This window comes from Eschrichtius robustus, chromosome 5 (assembly GCF_028021215.1).
Source record: "Eschrichtius robustus isolate mEscRob2 chromosome 5, mEscRob2.pri, whole genome shotgun sequence".
NCBI classification, from domain to species: Eukaryota; Metazoa; Chordata; class Mammalia; order Artiodactyla; family Eschrichtiidae; genus Eschrichtius; species Eschrichtius robustus.
In genome coordinates this window covers 31646938-31667882 of record NC_090828.1, presented here as the reverse complement: position 1 = coordinate 31667882, position 20945 = coordinate 31646938, and the positions used below count along the sequence as shown (strand labels likewise).

General features: G+C 39.8%; 1 protein-coding gene across 4 annotated transcripts in view; it reads left to right on the top strand.

The window, feature by feature from the left end:
* Window positions 1-20945, top strand: part of PARD3B (par-3 family cell polarity regulator beta) — a 1041870-nt gene that overhangs the window by 27276 nt on the left and 993649 nt on the right. The gene's annotated exons all lie outside the window — the stretch shown is intronic.

The following is a 20945-nucleotide window of genomic DNA, read 5'->3' as shown; positions in this document are numbered from 1 at the left end:
GAAGAGAGGTATCATACGTTCCTTGCTTGACCATAAAAGCTAAGATTACTGTACACTCCTCCCCCTCCTAGATTTTATACCATTTTCCCCCCATCTCTACCCTCATGACAATGAATTGAAGTCTAGGGTTTGGTTAGAAAAGTAACAAGGTAATATCATATCAAAAAGTTCTTGATATTTATTTGTGCTTCCTTGAGTGACTCTTCTCTGAGGTTACTTTATTATAAGAGATCTAATTTGACCTACAGGCTCAAAGAGAATTCAGTTCCCTTCCTTCCTTGTTCATTCATTCATCAAGCGTTTATAGAAAGCCAGTCCTTGACCTGGAGGTGCTCATAGTCTAGACTCTGGAGGAAAAAACAGATGTGGGAACCAATAAGTACACTGGTGGGTGTGAAAAGTGAAGGGAAAGAAGGTGGAGCAAAATGTCATCAGCCCCTGGAAGGAGGGAGTCCTACTAGAGGGAGAGGGGAGGGGGTAGGAGGCAGCCCTTAGTTCTGGGGAGTGTTTTTTCTCTATTTTGTTTCATCCTCTGTCCCAGATGGACACCCTGCCCTTCAAATATGTGGTTTTTTCTCCTCATCATTTCCCCAGAGTGAGTTTCCCGGGTAACCCAGCAAGATGCCCATCCCCCTTCATTCTCCCTGAAGGCTCCTCTCTCTATTCTTCCCCATGACTCAACACCCAGACCATACCCAGGGCTCACTGCCTTCTTCTGAGACTGGTGAGCTTCTGCAGCCTTGCATCTTTCCTTTTCTCTGTCATTTGACCTTAGCCAGTACTGTCACTTGTCACAGAGGTGACCAGAGGCGTATGAGATATTCAAAGTACTGTACTGGGAAATACGTAGTAAACATATACAAAAACTCCACTTGGGCAAGGGAGCCTTTTATCATGCTGGTTTGAAGGGCAGGTTACTATACATTTCTACTTCCTAGATGTTGTCTTAGAGTGCCTGTTTTCTTCAAAATATACTCTGTAAATATTGTTCACACCTGACCCTATTAATTTAGAGACTATAACAGAATCGTGGCCCCTAGGGGAGTGAATGGGGCTCTATAAGAAAGCTGTGATCTTGTCAAACCTGTAATAACAATTTGTGTGACATGTAAAATGAATCCGTTCCATGGAGAGGAGTTGGAGGAATAGAAATCATAAATTTGGGAGCAAAAATTTCTTTTGTTAAAGTATATTTTTAAATTGCAGTACTCTTGTGGAAAACAGATGACATTTCTATCAGAAGAATTGCAAATTTAAGCAGACCAGTTATTCTGCTTTGAAAAGCGTATTTCCTTTGCTAAATATCAGATTGTATATTATAGTTATGAGTCCCTAATTCTAATAAAATGCAAGCCAGTAGTTGTATCCTAGTACATTTTGTCAAACCGTGAACCATTAAGGACTTTATACATGAGAAGTCTAACCTGTTTTAAACCAATTAGTTTAATTAGGAGACAGGTTTGGAGGAACTGGAGATTGCCTGCTGTTAGTTCTCTGAGCTCTGTGGTTGTAGGATGGTGTACTCTGCTCTAATGCACGTCTGCTTTTCCAAGGTCATCTAATCTCCTAAAAGGGGTTTTAGATCTTGAGTTGCATTTATAAGTAAATTGTGTCCTGTTTTTCTACCTTCTTTTGTTTTATTCCACAGTCATTAAAGCCTTGCTGTGTTCTTGTTATGTGTTGATAAATACTTTGTAATTACTATACAACTAACATGTTGAACTTGAATGGTTATATGGATTTTCATTAAAAAAAAAAAACAACCCTTCTCACTAAAGAAAGACAAAGTGGTAGGGAAAAATGAAAACTCTGGCAGAAAAGCGTAGAAAACAGGAACTAGATATGATGGGAGGATTGGGGTGGGTTCTAGGTCTAACAGCCCATGTCTTGAGTATTTACTATCTTCCAGATGCTGTGTAAGGGCTTTATATGGATTCATCCACTAAATCACCACAGGAACTCTGAGATTGACATTATTTGTATTCCCATTTTAAGGATGCAAAAACTGAGGCACAAAAAGGTTAGTTATCTTGTCCAAGGTTACACAGCTACTAAGTTGGAGATGAATTTGAATCTAGGCAATCTGATTGCAGCCTACAAAGGTATTGATGGGAGAAGTACCTTGGAATTGCAACCACCCAAGTTCCAATCCTACTTGCTACTTCCCAAGTCTGTGATTGTGGGTAAAGCTATCTAACCCATCTGAGACTGTTTCTGAGATTTGTTAGAGGGTGTAATAATACTTACAGTATGGCGTTGTTGAGAGGCAATGCACGTGAATGGTTTGGCATGTAGAAGGAGCTCAGTGAACGTGGCCTTCTCTCCTTTTGGTTTTCTATCCTGGGGAAGTGGAGGTGGTAGCTTGCTTGCAGCCTTGACTTACCCTGTATGTCCTGGAGGTCTGAGACCCTTCCTAGAACTCTTAGAGCCCGGCACAGAGTGCTTAAACACAACTAGAAACTTTCTGCGGTTTCCTCCTCTCTACTCTTTGGTCATTCCAAAGAGAAGTTTTATTTCTGTAAATTCATGTCCACCTAGTTACACTTTGCTGAGTAGAAGACTGCCCTTGCAGTGGTCTGTCTGCTTCCATGTGAACACAGCTGGACAAGTGTGCTTTCCTGGGAGAATGAAGGAATTCTCCCTGGCCCCCTTGACTTTTTTTTTCTTAAGGGAATATATATGTTTACTTCTTTTTACCTTTGACTTCTTTCTTTGGGTTAGTTTTTCCTCAACTCTTAAGAAAGTGGGAAAAGAAGTGTCGGGGAGAAAAAATTCGCTTCTACCATCTTACGGTGTTTGGCTAGGCCTAAGAATTAAACTGCCATAAGACAGATTAACATGAGAAAAACGTACAAGTTTTATTAAATTTTTACATGTACATGGGAGCCCTCACAAGACAATGAAAACCCAAAGAATGACCAGAGCAGAAAGTTTTTATGCCTTCTAGACAGAAAAACAATAAATTTGTGAAAAATTGATAAGACCAAGGGGTTTGGGCTTGGGGCAGTAAATGTGGAGGTGACTAGGTAGATAAGGGTTAGTTCAGCAAGGTTTGTTTGCCATATTTCTCTTGGCCCCAGTTCCTCATCTCTGGAAATAGTATGTCTTCTTTTCTCTTCGTACAGGGAGGGCACCTTTACGTGGGAGTTTTCTCTTCTGCTTTCAGAAATAAAAAGGAGGGTCAGAGTGCCCTAATTACACTTGCTATTTCTCAAGTGTATTTAACTCAAAATACTGAATATGCCAGAGCTGCATATTTTGGGGTGATATGCTCAGAACTCCTTCACCAGTTTGAGTGAAAATAGACTGTAGTATCTTTTTTGCTTATTATTCTTATTTCCCCCAAGGGTCCTAAGAGTAAGAGGTGATACCCGACCTCAAGGTTTCTCTTCCGCAGCATGGGTAGTATATTGAGATTAGTTTACGAACTTGAGAGCTTGAGCCAGGCTTGGATTATGGGGACGCTCCTCCCCATCCCACCCCTCCCACTCTCTGCTCTCCTGATCCCTCCGCTAGCCAAGTCGCTGCCTGTACTTGGTTGTGGAGGGAAGGTTTTTATACAGCTGGAAAGAAACATTTAACAGGAGCCTCTGCATATCCGTATACATGCCATATGCTTCACTAAATGCAACAGAGCGTGTACCGGTGACATACTTTCTAATGTGTGGTCCAAGGACCACCTGCACGAGAATCCTTTGGGGTATTTATTAAAGAAAGAGATTTGTGGCCTACCCCAGATCCCCTACATCAGAATCACAGTGTCGTTATTTGTGGTTTTAAAATATGCTTTTCATGTGTTGAGCACATTTCTCTTTGAGGAAAGGCAGCAATGCAAACTTATCTCATTGTTCAACCGTGTTCGGGTCTTGGCACACATTTTCAGGGCTAATTTTCTCTCACCGTGGCTTGTCACTACCAGTGAGGGCCTGTTTGCCAGCGTTTCAGTGAGCTCATTGGTGAGCAGAGCTGGGCGTGGTTGGAGAGGGTGCCAGGGAGACCAGAAGATAGGGGAGGTGAGGCCTGTGGAGTGAGGCAGGGCAGGAGCCAGGAATACGTACGTAGTTTATGGAATGAGATTCAAGGCAGAGGTGGGCTGTCCTCAGGGGAGTAGAATTTAGCTATCTTAGGGAGCAGAGGAGGGAAATGAGGTTCACACAGGCAGAAGGCAGAAGCAACAGGAGGCTCCAAAGGGAAGAGCCTGGAGGTGGGGATATGGGGCAGGACCTTGGCCAAGAGACCTTTGGAACTAATTAATCTCAGGTCTTTTCCTCAAGGTGTTTATGATGACTTGCCAGTCTAGCTCCTGGGGATTATTTTTGTTCAATAATTGAATAATTAAACTTGGAGTATAATGCATTACATGGGATCAAGTATACATATGGTTTACAAGTGAAGGGTAAAATTGAAGATAGCTAGTTAAGAGCATAGTAAAAATATTGATACTAAGAACAAGCTGAAATTTTTGAAAATGTGCAGTTCTTACTCTAATCCTGCTATCTTAGAATATTCTAGAAAACAGAGGAGACATGAGCACACATTCCCGCTTACTAGTGTGGTTGTTCCCAAACTTTGCCGTACGTTGGAACCACCTGGGGAATGTTTTAAAAAATACTGTTGCTTGGTTCCTGCCCCCAGACATTCTGATTGAATTGGTATGAGGTATGATCTAGACTTTGGGATTTTAAATCTCTCTAGTCCCTCATTTTTAGGTGGGGAAATTCAGGTCTAGAGAGAGTGAATTTTTCCAAGGTCATATGGGTTTAAGAGCAGAGACAGCATGAAATACACAAAAGTCTCCTGACTCTTAGCCCAGGGTCCAGAAACCACTACAGGCCTTACAAAGGGAATTTAAAACAGGGCATTGTCAACACAGATGATGCAAGAGTCCAGGAGTCAAACTGGTGATGGTGAGGCAACTCAGAGACCAGCAACAGCAGGCAGCGGCGACATCACCCCTGGGGCTGGAGAAGTGATGGAAGCAGGTGGTGTTTCTGGATCCCAGATGCCACAGCAATCTTAGAGGGAGCTAGATCCCCGGTGGGTTGGGAGGCTGCCTGGAAGGAGCTGAGGCTAGTAGAGGGTGCTGGAGATACACCGGAAGCAGAGAGGCCAAAAGGAGAAATATCTTCCCTTCTCTGCTCTTTGACCAAGCTCTCTAGCCTCACGCCGGCACTTCCTATGGGCCAAACCAGTTGGGAAGTGTGGTTCGCTCCAGAGTAGAAGAACGGAATGACCCTGAGAACAAACCAGCAGGTGACCAGGACTGTGGTCTTGCTAACGGGCTCAGGTCCCGTGTTCTAGTAGATCTCTGTTTGGATGATGGTCTCATAAAGTAGGGCCTTATGGGAGTTTCTCAGTAAATTAAAGGTAAAGGTAAATTTTATTTTGGAGGAATAAGCATATTAAAGCTGATAATTTCTTATATGCATTTTCGTAAGTGGTGTGATTGAAAGGCTTAATACAGGTGTGCACTTTTACACTACTGTCTGCTTTTCAATTCAGGTCCATATCTCTTTCCCATTCAACATGTTTACATTTTTGCAGCCTTTATATTTAAAATATGTATCGGTTTAAAAAGACCCATTGGCAATCTTATCTGCACTAAATCTTAAACACTTGTTCCTTTGAGAGCTAGTTACTTTATAGATATATCACTAAAGCTTGATGATTCCATATATGTATATGACATGACAGACTTTGTTTTACTGTACCATTTAAAGGCATTTTTAAAGAAAAATGGAATTATAGTACACTGCATTTTATTTGTTCTGCCTGATGGGCCAGGTACTTTGCATCCAGCGGAGCTAAGCCCTGGTCCTGCTGTTCTAACAGTAGCTCCCCTGTAGAGCGCAGCATTCTTTAGACTTGGGTAATGAGTCTGATGTCATAAAGGGAGCTTTATTAAAATAAATACAATACCATATTTCCTTTCTAATGGCACTCTGATTAATTCTGTCGTAAATGCATACCTGACGCTCTTGTAATCAATAGAGGTAGCAAAGGGGCTTCAGCTAGTGACACCACGGGCGACAAGGGTGTTTTCAAGAGCGTGTTCCTACCGTGACATGTGTCAGTGTTTGGTATTTCCACAGGTTGTGATCTGAAGACCTGTGTCTATTTTAACCTATCTCACTGAACTGCTGTGAGAGTAATTACTTAGGCTTGCCCCTGTTTCGAGGATGACGGTACTTAAATACTAGAAATAAAATGGTTCCTCAAGGCTACCAGCAAGGGAGCCGCAAGAGTCAGGGTTAGAATTGGTTCCTAATTTCTGGCATTTTGCTTGAATTGTCAATTACAGATCCTAGCAATGTGTTCTGACTTTATTTTTCTTCAGAATTAATCTGTGGTTAATGAAAGGCCTGGAATTTATGACTTCCATTCATCGCCTTCTTTTCAACAGGTCCCCAAGGAAGGTTTACCAGGGAGGCAGCTCATGGCTCATCTATTATTCTTCAGTTAATTGGACTGTTTTTAGTGTTTGGGAGGTTTTATATGTTAAGATAGTTCATGAATTCTTAATAGTAAATATTAAATATAATAAATCTCAAACTTTAAACAGTTTGTATCATTTAACCAAATTTTAAAAATACACGTGACCATCGCTGATAAATATGGCATGTTCTTGTGATTATTTTACCTCTGTTGTCTCTTCTGAACAGAAATAGGGGTCTAGCGGATGTAACAGTTTCTTCCCAAGGTATACAGGGCTGCTGGGTAATGGCACAAAACCAAATCCTTCAGACTGTATTCTGTAAGTGCAATATAAAAATGAAATACAAGCATTTAATTTTAGGAAGCTAGTGACTCTTCATGTCCTGTAAAATTGTGTGTGTGTAATTTTTCTAAACACTGAGAGGTATGCCAGTGGTGTTGTAGAGGATATGCCAGTAAGATAGAGGAGACATAACTTATATGGAAAAGCCAGAAAGCTCATTATAAGAGAGATGTTTATAGTATAAATCTTATCTTTTACAGGACATAAGGAAGAAAAACTATTTTATGATGGTTAATTCTTCTCAGGTAACTGCATTATTTAAAACAGAGAGAATCTTTAAAAAAAATTGAATTTTCTTTGTTCCATCTACCTTAATTACTTTTAGGGGGCTTTTATTCATGGTAGGCAATGCATTGTCCACAGATAAATGGAATTGTTGATAGATATTTTCACTTTGGAGCTCTCCTGTAATCGAAATGTGAAGATATTTGGATGGCTTTATGAGGACATTTAAATACAAGAAGTAGCTTTTTATGTTTTGAATTGAAAGCAAAGAAAGCCACTTCACTGATGCTAAATTCATTTTGTAAAGCTCCGAATTACTAAAATTAAGTTCATTCAGCTCAAACATAATCAATAGTTTTCTGTTAGGCTCTGAGGGAGAAGCGCAGACCCTGGGTCATCTCAGTTGGTTTTTTATTTGCTCATATGCCTTTCATAATACTCTGAGGGAGGGGATACATTAGAATTATTGTGGTTTTGATTGAAGTAGGAAAAACACATTGTAACAAGTCATGGTATCTGACTTTAGACCTCAAACCAACTGCTTCTCACGTTGCCGTGTAGACTTCAGTGAATTGGGCCTAGGTTCTCTTGGCCACATCAGATTTAGAATTCTTTCATGCAGAACAAGCTAACAGTATGTGGGAGTGACAGGAATCCATTTATCATACATGTAATGAGAGCAAGCTGGCCTATATTAACACAATGTTTTTTTTTAATATTGAGGTTGCTGAAGCTTCTGGAGTGAAGCAGGTAACCTATGTATTTAACTCAAGGGTGGAATCGCAAGAACTCCTTTTAGGGAAGGCCCTCACCATTATTTAGTGCTGGATTTTTTACTTTGGTTCCTGCAGAAACTTTCATCCCCTAGTATGTGAAATGCAAATATCTCCACAGGGCTTTTGGTTTCTTTTATGGTTTTCAAAGGTACTACATCATTATATTTGGTAATATCATTTACTTTACATAATTGTTCCTAATCTTTATTTTTAGCTTAAATCTTATTGTAGAATACTTCAGTGAAAGGTGATTTTCTTTCTATATTTGGAATACATCACTTAAGATGGATTCCTGAGTTTAGTTTAAAAATAAACACATTTCAGTAAAAGTTTTATTCTCCTCTTTCCCCAAATGAAGAACAGTCCCTGGAGAAAGTTTTTTTTTTTTTTTTTTTTAACTAGAATCATAACATCTAAAATTAGAAATTATCATCAGTCCCTCTTCGATGCAGAGGTCTTTAAGCTCTGGTTTCCAGAGGATACAGAGCTGAGGCACTTTACTTCAATCTAAAAATCCTCTGTTCCTTCAACATCCCTCCTAAAATATGGGATGGTTTCCAGATGGCTCATGGCCTTAGTTTTCTCTCTCAAGCTCTTTTGCATGCCTATTTAAAAAAACAACAACAACAAACTTAGCAGATGTAATTAAAATTTTAATATGTTAAGACCAGATGAGTATTTATGAAGCCTCATTATGAGTGCTTAGGGAAGACCCATGCAAGTGAGACCCGTGGTGGCTTCGGACGGGACTCTCTGCCCTCAAGGGGTTGCATATAGTTGGGATGACAGCACATTTTCATGCGGTATAATTAGGGCAGAATATAAGAGATAATGTCATTAGGTCATTTGGTGGCAAAACCTATGTTAAAATATAAATACAGGAAGCAGAGGGATTGGGAGATGTCCATAGGAAAGGAGGGGACAGAGCTCAACCTTGACAGATAGGTGGGGAGCAGAGGCTTTGATGTGGGGATAGATATTGGAGCAGATTTGCAAGGAGACTGATGTGATTGAACAATGTTCATGTTGGAGGGTAGTAGTAATAAGATAGAATAGAGAAAATAGGACCAAGAGCCAAGAGGCCTCAAATGCCACTGTGCTGCCGTTGAACTTGACATTGAAGTTACTATGAGCCAGTATAGGCCTTCTAGCATTGGTGTGACTGAATGAAGGCAGTGTTTTTATTCAGGATTCATCTGTTTAGGTTGTTTAAGAGTACCCTGCAATGGGAAGAGAATAGAAGACCAGTTATAGCTATTGCTCAGGGTTCTTGACCCTGAGCACATGTTTGATTGAACCAGAGGGGTCCAGCTCAGGATGGATGGATCAGAAAGGAGAAAATTAAGGTAAGAAGAATGTAAAGGATTGTTGGAAATAGTCTGTGTCAGAGAATTTGGACCTCAGATGACAATGATTTTTGAGGTAGGTGGCAAGGGAAATGCCATTGACAAAATGGGGGTATTAGGAAGGGAATTATTTTGTTTCATATTTCAGAGGTGAAATATAGAAATTTATTAGCTGTGTGCTCTTGGATCAATCAACTTGTTTATATTAGATTCTTCATGGAGAAAATAGGCATGTGATCTACCTAGCCTTAAGATTATGGTGAGGACCAAATGAAGTGTGAGAGAGAGGAATACGATAGTCAAAAAAAAAACAAAAAGAACTGTAAGTTTTTTACAAGTGCAAGATCATAGTAATTTTAAAGGAAGTGGAGTGGTAGGAAATAGGGAAATGGGTCTGATATGAAATATGAGGTGAAGGTGTGATTATCCAACTATCTGGTAATTTGGTTGCAAGGATGGGTAGGGGTCTCCAGCTCCAACTTCTGTCCTTTGGCCAGAATCATCCTTCTAAACACTAACCTGGTCATTTCCTACTCCAAAATGTTTCCTACTCTAGTTTCTCCTTGTCCACAGCATGAAATGCTGAAACTTCCCTGAGCAAGGCCTAAAGGCCCTTCACATTCTGGCCCCAAAATACTTTTAAAAAATCACATGCTGAACATTATATAAAAGCCCACCATATGGTAGGCACTGAGCTGAATTCTTGCGATACGGAGGTGAGGAGGCACTGTCTCTACCATCAGGGAGCTCACTGTCTAGTGGGAGGTGCAGGTTAGTAAGTGGGTGATACAACCCGATAGATAGGGGGCTGTAGAAAGGGAAGCAGAGGAACACCTACTGCAGATATCCTTTCTGGGGATAGAAAGGAGTTCAATATCAGGGAGGGCTTCCTGGAGGAGGCACCTGAGCTGACTTTTTGCGTAAGAGCAGGAGTCAGCCAGGGGAAGAAATGAGGGGTGTGTGGGTGGAGGAGGGTGTTTCAGAGGGTGTGAAGGGATTAAACATCTCTGTTGAATCCCATCACCCAGTTACTGTTTCACATAAAACCTTTAGCCATGCTTAGTTACCCTTGGCCATTTCTCAAACATGGGGAAAAAGGGAGTTAGGGTGGGGGAATGGTCCTGGACCATGGAGGGGGAGGGAAGACTAAGACCAGGACTCCTCCGCACGGGTGTCCTACGGCAACCATATCACTTAGTATTCAGGCTGAGGTGCTGTGGGGAGTAAAAGGGGTGCTGTTAATAATTATGCCCGGATCACAGGTGTAAACTGGGGCTGTCCTAGGTGTATCAGGATGTTTGGTTGCTTTAGTCAGAGAACTTTCTTCTGCTGTGGCCCCACCATCATAGCAAGGCTGCTCCTGGCTCTAAGTTGGCTCGTGAGCTGTCCCTGCACCCTCTCCCTGTAGGACTGCTCTTTGGAATGAGCCCAAGATCTAGTTCTGCAGAACAGCCTCCTTAGGGAGAAGAATGAGGGGTATGGACTGGGTGTGGAGCTGAGATAAGAACCCTCCCCTGCTCAGGAAAGGCAGCAGCATTCTGGCTGGGTGAGTGGTGGTATGGCAAGCCTGGTGGGCAGCAAACCCAACATGGTCCCTAGTTTCAACAGTAAAGATTGGGCCCCATGGACTAATTGGGGGGGGAAAGGGCAGGGACTTGATTCTTGAAGATCTGAACCCTCGTTTCTAGTCTGCCGTTGATCAGCTGCTATCCTGGGCAGTCTCTTCCCCTCCCTCTTTCCCTGTGACTGTGAAGAGTGCATGAGAAAGTGGTGAGAACCGGTCAGGTGGATGCTTTCGTTCATGGATGCTTTTGTGCATTCTTGTTGACAGTGGGTGGTGATGCTGATGATCATTCCAGAGTCCTTGCCTTGCTTGCTCCTGGGTGTGTGGATGGTGAGATTCAGACCTTCATGACTGGGGCAGGGAGAAGGGAGCTGGCCACATGCCTTGAGGGCCTCCCTGTCTGTGGCTGCTCTGGTAGCAAGAGAGAAGGCATTGCTCGTGGTCAGAAGATGACAATGGTCTGTCTCCAGGAAAGTGTAGCTTATAGTTACCAGAACTTCCTCTTAGAATGACTGTGACTCAGCCTCTTAAATAAACTGTCCAAGTCTGTGATCGTCTCTGTGTGTTGAAATAACCTCTCATTAAAGTAGAATGGGTCAAAATATCTGCCCTTTAGTTCTTAGGAAGGACTGAATCGCCATTCTTTCCTCCCTGCAACTGAGTACTGAGTGACAATAACAAGGATGAACATCTGTTTGCAAATTACATATATGATATAAAATAGGGTTTTGTTTTAAAGATCGGCAGTAAAATTCTTGTCTGTATTGTGGTTTTCTTCAGCATTTTGCAGTAAATTTATTATCTCCATTTGGGGTTCAATAACTTAAATGGGGAAAAATTGCAATTTTAATAATAAGCACAGGTTGATTGCTTACTTTGTCTTTTGTATTAAAATGAATGTTGCAATTACTATGTATTAATATCCAGTAAAACTGTGTTCCTTTTTCTTTGGTACAAAAAAATGTTGCTTCTAAGCAAGCAGACACAATTTATCTGGGTAAATAAAATAATTCTCAGTGTGCATGTATATGTTCACTATGAAGCCATCTTTCAGAATGTACCAAATGGAAAGAGAGGGATGCTGATTGTCTTTTATTGTGGAGCTGACAGAATGTTTATTAATGGCCATGGATTTGAAATGAGCATCTTACTAAATGGAAGTCTTGGGCCAACCTCTGACCCTTTTGTCTTAAAGGTTTGAGAACAGATAATATGAAAGAATACCAGCTTTTTTCCAGATGGCTGCATGCCTGATGTTCCTTTATGTTTAGCTGTCATTCAAATATGAATGCCCAGTGATTATAAGTGTCTCTTTCTCTTTTCTGGACTGAAATGAAAGCTTTTATGCATTGTGTGCTAAAACAGATTAACTGTTTGGCTCGTCAGTAGGGAAATTAGAACAATAGCTGCCATCTTAGTGGTATAGTAAAAGAATGTCCTTTGGGGTTTAGGGGCTAAGGTTCACAAGCAAGTGCATCCAAGTGTCAGGCTTGGGAAAGATGGGCGAGTTATAAAAATAATTCTCCTGAATTTTAATTTTATAACTGCTTCTGAATGAAAGTAGTAGTATCTTTTAGAAGCAAGCAGGATTTAGATAGAATTTCCCAAACTTTTACACAGTTTTTAGTTGCTCCATCATTAATTTCTTGGAGCACTACTGTGCAAGATGAATTTAAAATGATGTGTTCATATGTAATGACGTGTTTTATCATGAAGGCATAATGCAAAATTACTGTATAATGTTTTTCTACCTTTTAGTGTGCTAAAGTTGTCTTTAAAAAAAAAAAATATATATATATATATATATATATATATATATATATATATTTGATAAGATACCCATAATGGATAATTTCAATATCATTTTTTCTACTAATACTAGCAGTTTTGTGATCTGAAAACCGAGTAAAGGTGGACGGTTATCATTTACATATGGTTGAAATGCAGACCCGTCTGGAGGGCAAGGGTGCATCTGATGACCCCTAAGTGACCTCTGCTGTAGAGGCCATGTAGGAGATGGCTGGAGGCCAAGGGTCTGAGGGGACTAGCTACATCCATTTTAGGAAGGTAGACTACTTTGAAAAATTCTGGGCTGTCTTGCATTCTCAGCAGTGAGTAGAAAGGTAGCTCTCATTTTCCCTGGAAATCCATGAAATGAGTTAAGTACAGTATTTTTATGACCTAGTGGAAGAAAAAGAGCATGTCTGATCCATTTATTCAACTCTTATTTAAAATGATTATTTTTGTAATAAAAAGTGTGTTTTTGTTGTTGTTGTTCTTCTTCATGGGAAAACCTGCCATGAAAATCTGTTGTTTTAGATGACAGTTGTGTTTTCTAAAACACCCAATGATGAAAGTAAGCTTAAATAGAAGAAGCAGCTATTCCGCTTTTGTTAACTTGTCTCTGTAGAATATTTTTGATTTCTTTTTTTGTTTTTTACATAAATTTTTTCATGATTTATGCCCCATTTATTATTTTATGACAGCTTTGTTGAGAAATAATTTACATATTATACAAGTCACTCATTTAAACTGTATAATTCAGTGACTTTTAGTATATTCAGAGTTGTGCATCTGTTGCCACAGTCAATTTTAGAATATGTTAATTACTTCCCAAAGAAACCCCATTCCCCTTAGCTGTCATCCTCATATTTCCTCAACCACTGGCGACCCCTAGTCTGCTTTCTGTCTCTGAATGTTTGCCTCTTCTGGATATTTCACGTGATTGGTATTATACAGTCAATATGTGGTCTTTTGTGATTAGTTTATTTCACTTTGTATAACGTTTTCAAGGTTCCTCCATGCTATGGCATGTATCAGTAGGCAGTCCTTTCTGTGGCCAAATAATATTCTATTAGATAGATATACTACCATTTGTTTATCGATCATCTGTTGAGTGGCATTTAGGTTGCTTCCACTGTATTTGTATTTTTGGTAATTTATGCAGATTTCTTTTTGTCTTTCTGTGAATATTTATCTTGCACATGGTGTGGCCCCTATTAGGTTTTAATAGGTTGAAAAGCTTTGGATGTTACATGCAAGATTGTGGTGATTGCTAAAAGAGTATTATAGAGAGAGTCATGGGCTGCTGTATCAGGTCTTGCACAAAATCCAACAAAATGCCAGGCACAGTGAAAATCTAAGAACCCTCGATGTAGATTGAGGCTTCCCAACATGGGAGAAATGCTTATGTTTAGCAGAAGAGTGTGTATATGAGAGGGTGGTGGTGGGGCACTGCAGATGGGCTACCGTGTCTTACACCAGCCTCCACGGCACCATATTGCATCCAGCATGCAGTTGGCATCAAGCAGTGCTTGTGGTGTGAATGCTTATGTACAAGCCCTCACCAATTTACTGTCTTCAAAATGGCAAATTTTCCAATAGTCTGCAGGCTCCCAGTTCTCCCAAGACATTTAAGTTGGAGGGGAGGGTACTGATCTAAGACTGTTATATTGATAGTGATGATCATCCCAGTGTACTCAGTAGTTTGTAAATATTTTTATTTGGCTTCCTTTAATTTTTCTAGGTGAATACTGAGTAGAGCAGGGAGTGATCTCATTTGCCAGAAAATTTAGGAATCAGAAATGGCTTGGACTCACTTCTACTAACCAGCAAGGTCAAACTTGACCCCAGGTCTTACAACTTGTGTTTGTTCTCAAATATCCTTCTGCTTATACACGTCTACCTTCTGCCTTTATCTCCCTCATCTCCCTTTTGCTAACCATGACCAGGACACTCTGCAACTTTAGTGGTGGCGTCTGTGTTTTAGTGTGAAAATGATCTCACTGAAAACTTTCAGTAGGGAACTCAACAATAGTGTTTTGACTGCTCGGTCCTAAGTACCAATATTCATAGTGATTATGGCACTCTAGATGTCACAGAGTGGTCCCATCATAGTTGCTCCCTGAAACAAAAGTCCAGAGCTGCGTATTTGAAAATGAGTCTAAGATTGAGGAATTTAGGTAAAGCAGATATTAGGTTAAAAGGATTTTGTGAGCTTATCCTCATTAAAACATGGGGGTGAGATCAAATGCTAAGGCCAGAAGACTTAGGACTCTGCACACCTCACTGAATCATTGGTTTGCTCTTTCACTCATTACCAAGTCTTCCTGTGCATTTCAGTAAAGATAGCATCTATTTATAATAGCATCTCTCTAATATCATGAGAAATAGACAATTCATAGTCCTCTATAGCATTTACCAATACACATCCTCACAATAATAGCAAAGGATTAAGATGGTCATCACTCAAAGTGGATGTGAAAGGAATTCAAAGAAGGTGATAATAGTGACCATGTCTGGAGAGGTTGCTGTGTTTAGGGATGGGCTAAGGCCTTCACAGATTTAATCCTTACAACCATCCTTTGGGTAGGTACTCTTATCTCCATCTTCAGGTGAACAAGCAAGAAGTAAGTTATTTTGCCCGACATCAAATCTAACCAGTGGTGGAGACGCACTGTACCCAGGCCGTGGAACTCCTCCAGAGCATGTGCTTTGGGTCCCAATGCTGAACTGCTGCCTGCAGCACTTGAATTCCTATTCACCCTTTTCCCTTCGCCACTGAGTTCTGTGAATGTGCTTTCAAAATGACAGTAACATTTTTTCTTTCTTTTTTTTAGATAGCTCTATTGGTGGTTATTTTATTCCCTGACCTATAAAAGTAATGCATACTTACTGGAGGAAAATGTCAGAAAATACTTTATAAAGAAGAAAATAAAAAGATACTTGAAACCCTGCAATGTAAACAGCACAGAATTAAAGAAAGAGGGACACTTCAGCTATGATGTTGTCTGTGAGGCGGTTTGACCAGGTGCCTCCGTGAATTTTCTTTCATCATCACTGTGCAAAAATCTGAATGTTGCCTGCAGCGACCTGGCTAGAGAAATGTCTACTCCTTAGGGTCATGAGTCTACCTTACAGACAGGACTTGCTCTAAGAATTTCCTGGAGTTATTTGCAAGTTTGCTCTTCGTTTCACAGGGTGCTCAGATGCTGCATCAGTTCAGAAAATCCTGTTTGACCCTTGGTGTACCTGAACTATTCCTTAGTGACATGGAAGTTTCTTTATTTCTGTAGGCAAATGCACTCAGAAGGTCTGCTTGAGATGCCAAGAAGAAAGACATCACCTCCCTCTACAATCTCCAAAGGAGAGCAAAGGCTAGTTTGTCCCCATCTCATCCCATGCCCCTCTGCTACTGACAGTGGAAACTCTCCTCTTTCTAAATCTTTGATGTGGAGCCCATGGTGAGGCCAAGCATTGAACAGATGAAAAACTGAGATGGAGTCTGACGGTTTTGGCAAGGATGGGCACCACAGGTCATAGTGTGTTTAAGACTGTGGTTAATGGTATTGCTTCTACCTCCACATTCACCAGTTGCTGGTGAGATTACTGCCTGTGTTGGTGGAATATTGGCAGTGGGGAAGAGGGGAGCATGGAAGGAAGAAGTTGGGTGAGAAGAAAGAAAACAGTTTACAGAAGAATATCAAGTATTATTGATGCTTATTAAGAGGTGGGACATTTATATATTTTATCCACTTGACAGTAGTCATTTTGTAAGGCCTTTTTTATCATTTTGGGACTGTGGAAGGTGTTTCAGAGAGTCAAGTGTCTTTGTGTAAAGATATGGATAAAATAAGGGTATATTTCACAAGTTGCATGTGATCTTGCTTTGTCTCATGTTTTGTCATAATCAGAAGCCTGGTCAAAACGGAGACTCAGAATTTTGTTTTTAAGGGAAACGAGAGAATGCTGTGCTACTGGGCTCAATTTGAATTCTCTAGTGAAACAAAGAAACAGGATTTTATTCATTCATTCAGCAAACTTTTTCTTTTTGAACAACTGATTATTTGCAGGTGCTATGCTAGACGCTGTGAGCAGGACATGTGCTCTGCTGTCGCGGAGCTCTCTGACTACTGGATGTAAAGACAATGAAATAAAAACAATACAGCACCACAGTGAGTCTTGTGATGGTTTTTTTCGACAATGGATTTCATAAATAATTTCATAAATGGATTTCATAAATAATTACATTTAGTATTATGAAATCATGAGACACAGGAACACAGGAATATAATTGATTTTTATTGTCTAATAGCCATTGTTTCCTTCTTTTTTTTTTTTTTAATTTTTATTTATTTATTTATTTATTTATTTATTTACTTATGGCTGTGTTGGGTCTTCGTTTCTGTGCGCGGGCTTCCTCCAGTTGCGGCAAGCGGGCGCCATTCTTCATCGCGGTGCGCGGGCCTCTCACTATCGCGGCCTCTCTTGTTGCGGAGCACGGGCTCCAGACGCGCAGGCTCAGTAATTGTGGCTCACGGGCCCAGTTGCTCTGCGGCATGTGGGATCTTCCCGGACCAGGGCTTGAACCCGTGTCCCCTGCATTGGCAGGCAGACTCTCAACCGCTGCGCCACCAGGGAAGCCCATTTTCTTCTTTTTTTAATTAAAAAAATCGTTATTGTGAAAAATTTCCAGCTTATACATAGATTGTGAGCCTCTCACCCCTATGTGTCCCATCACCCAGCTCCTAAAATCATCAACCACTCCCCAATCCAGCCCCATCTTTTATTCTTTTTCTATTTTGTTCCTACTTGTTTTTCCTTTCTAGAGATGCTGAGCATCTTGGAGTAGGGCTTCCTGTGTGATAATGGAGCCTCACTGAACATTATCTTCCAAGTCACTTCTTGTGTCATTTTATTTTGCCAGTCCCGAAACAGAATGCATGGCACTGGCTATTTTTTAAGTTGTTTAGCAAACAGACCATAAAATGCTTATTTGATTTCCATGTTCAAGGATGAATACTGCTGTTCATAAAGGGGCACCTTTTGCTGACTATAGAAGTTTAGAGGTTTGTCTGCCTGGTGGAAAAGTATGTGGAATGGTGGTTGGAGAAAACCTTTAGCAGATACAAAAACATAGAACACCCTCCAAATAATCTTTCAACTAAGCTCAGCTTAGCAAGAAAAATAATTGTAGAGAACATCTGTATTTGTGGTTTATATTTATATATGTGTAAAGGCAGCAATTTCAGGCTTTTAAGGAATTAAGCTGGCTGGAGAATTGGGTATGGGAAGTTCACCTGCCTAATTCGTTGGCTCCGTTTTTGTGGTGCTCATGGTCTGTGGTGAGGACACCACTCCGTAGCACCGTGTGGTGCTTCCACAACTCATTTCTGAGAATGGAATTATTTTTCTCACGTGGCAGGGGCTGAGGCAGGTTTTTTTTTTTTTCCGGTAGAGATCTGAACCATTGATAAAGCCTCACTAATACATATGGTGCCTTTGTGGATGCTGTTTGTTTGCTGCTGAGTGTTCCCCTGAAAATACTTCTCTCCAGGCACGGTACTGGGAATTGTGAGCAACCAGTACAAGTAATGTCAATTTAGCCGTAGAACGTGGAGAGAAGGCAGTTGTTTGCATAGGATTATACTGCTAACATGTGCGAATGTGCTTTGCAAACTCACTTCAGTTCTTAAACATGTCAGTTAGAGACACAGGGGAACAGGCGATATTGACCCTCTTCTACTCTTGAGTAAACAGTTTTAGGTAGGCCAGTAAGTGGTGAGCTGGGACCAGGACCCATCTTCTCTGTCGTCTGCATACCTGCTGGCTGTCTGTCCCAAGGCACTTGGCACTTGGTACTTGTTTGAATGAATGAGAGGGATGAGTGGAAATATTCTAAATCAGCTTTTTTTTTTTTTTTTCCAGAGTGTGCTTTGTAGAGCCTTAGTATTAGGAGGAAATCTTTGGAAGAGAGTTTCATGGACAAATAAATTGGGAAATGTCGGCCTCTGGTAGTGTCACTGAGGGTTTGTCTTGTGACAGAGAAATCATTTTCCTTTTGATTAATCCAGTGTGTAAAACCATATGATTGTGGTGCCTTCCTATCATAGCACATCTATTAATGTCTCACAGAATTACTGTTATGTATAGGAGCCTGTGGAAATACAGCTCCAAATGAATAGCCTTCTAGAGTATCTGACATTTACCAGTTAAGACCACCAAATTAAAAAGTAAGCTCAGGTCTTGGCCCTCTGCTTTTGGCTTATATTCATTCCTTTAGTTCTCATGTTGAAATTCAACTATCATCTCTGTCTTGATGATTTGGACTTTACAGTTTCTACCCCTACTTATTTCCTGGGTTATTCTTTTATTTGTGCATTAAAATAAACTTTTTCTTATAAGAATAATACAAGTTTAAGTTGGAAAATTCAAAAATATAGATAGGTAAAGCATAATCTTACTTAAAATCCCATTATCTGAGATAACTGTAACTTATTTATATGTTGTAACTATCCTTTAGAGCTCAGACTATAGAGGTCAGTCGCCTTGCTTCAAATCCCAGCTCTTCCACTTACTGGCTGTGTAATTTTGGATAAGTTATTTAGCTTTCTGCTTCAAGTTCCTTATCTCTAATATGGTGATAATGATAGGGTCCATATAAGGGAGTTGTTATGAGGATTCAATGAATTAATATTTGTAAAATGCTTAGAACAGTACCTGGCACATAGACTTTATATAAGAGCTAAATTAAAGAAATATGTGTATGTATTATATATGTGTATATATGTGTGCATATACAATATTACATTGTATGCACACGTCACAAATTATTTATGCAGTACACCATGTTGGATATTTAGGTTGTTATAGATTTTTCACAATGATGAACAGCTCTGTCGTGAACTCCTGTCCCTCAGAGTTTTTGAGTATCCATCATTTTTCCTTAGGTTAATTTCTTTTTTTTTTTTTTTTTGCTCAAAATGATTTTTAATTTAGTGTTTATGTTTAACAACATTATAGATGCACATAACTCAAAACAGTCAAATTGTGTTATACGATTTGTTTGAAAACCTTCATTCTTCTTTTTTCATCCCCTCCCTCTCCCCCTCCCCTGCCTCCGTCCTCCTCCTCCAATACTTTTTATTTCCCTTTCTACACAGACAACTACCCTTAACTCTACTAAATGATTTGTAGGGCCTGGTATTTACCTCCTTGTCTCTAAATAACATGTTTATATTCTTCTTCTCTCTCTCTTTCTTTCTTTCCTCCCAATTTTAGGAATCATCTTTTGATTTTAACTACAGAAGATGAGAATTTAGTTTTTCACACACACTTTCCACCCCCTGCTATATTCACCCATATTTCCCATCTTTCTCTCTTTTAAATAGAGTTATATTGTTATTTTGGTCAGATTAATGTTCTTTGTTTATGTAATACAATTACATAATACATAATGTACTGTGCATAATAAAATATATTCCATACAAGTTATATGGAACTAACCAGATAGTATATGATTCGTACTTTTTCTTTCCTATGTAAGTTTTGTTTCCCTTTGCCATCCTTTTGGTATTTCTTGTATTCTTTTTCTGTAGATACCAGTTTTTATTTGTAGTCGGTTTATTTCCTCATTTTGACAAAGCATTTCTTCCGTTTGCTGTCTGTACATGGATGCAAGGCAGACAAATAGTCTGACACTTTGAATGTCTGAATATGTCTTTATGTTACCCCCAAATTTAGTAAATGTTTTTCTTGTGAATGGATTTCCACGATGGGAATCATTTTTTTTCTGCAGAACTTTTAATGTATTAATTTATTATTTTCCCCAATGTTTTTGCTAGAAAGTCCAGTGTCATTCTGATCCTTGGTCCTTGATATTTGTTTTTTCCTCTCTGGAAACTTGTAGGATCATCTTTTTTTCCAGGCCCAATGTTCTATAATTGCACCATGATGTACCTGGGGGTACAGCTATTTTTGTCCATTGGACTGGGTACTCAGAGGGCCATTCAATCAGGAAACTTATGCTCTTTAGTTCTGGACAGTTTTCTTAAATTATTTTATTGCTGACTTCATCTCATCCATATTCTTTCATTCTGGAACTTTTATTATTTGGAATGAATTCTCTAATTTGGACCTTAGGTTAATTTCTTAAATTGGAACTACTGGATCAATGGATGTGTATGTTTTTATAACTTTGGTAGTCTTTCTACAGAACTTGGTAAGAGATCACATCAGTGCTGCTCATAGCTGTGTTTGAGACTGCTATATCTTTTTTCATTTTTGTCAATATGGAGGGTAAAACATTTTCCCATTAAAAAAAAAAACTGTACTAAGGAAGTTAATTTCTGCCATATGGGTGGATTGGCCACTTGTGTTTCCCTTTGGTTGTGGCTACTTATAGTCTGAAAGAAAAAAAAGTGGACAGAGGACAATTTTTTTTTTCTTTTGTGAGAAACTTTTCAATATTAAGGATT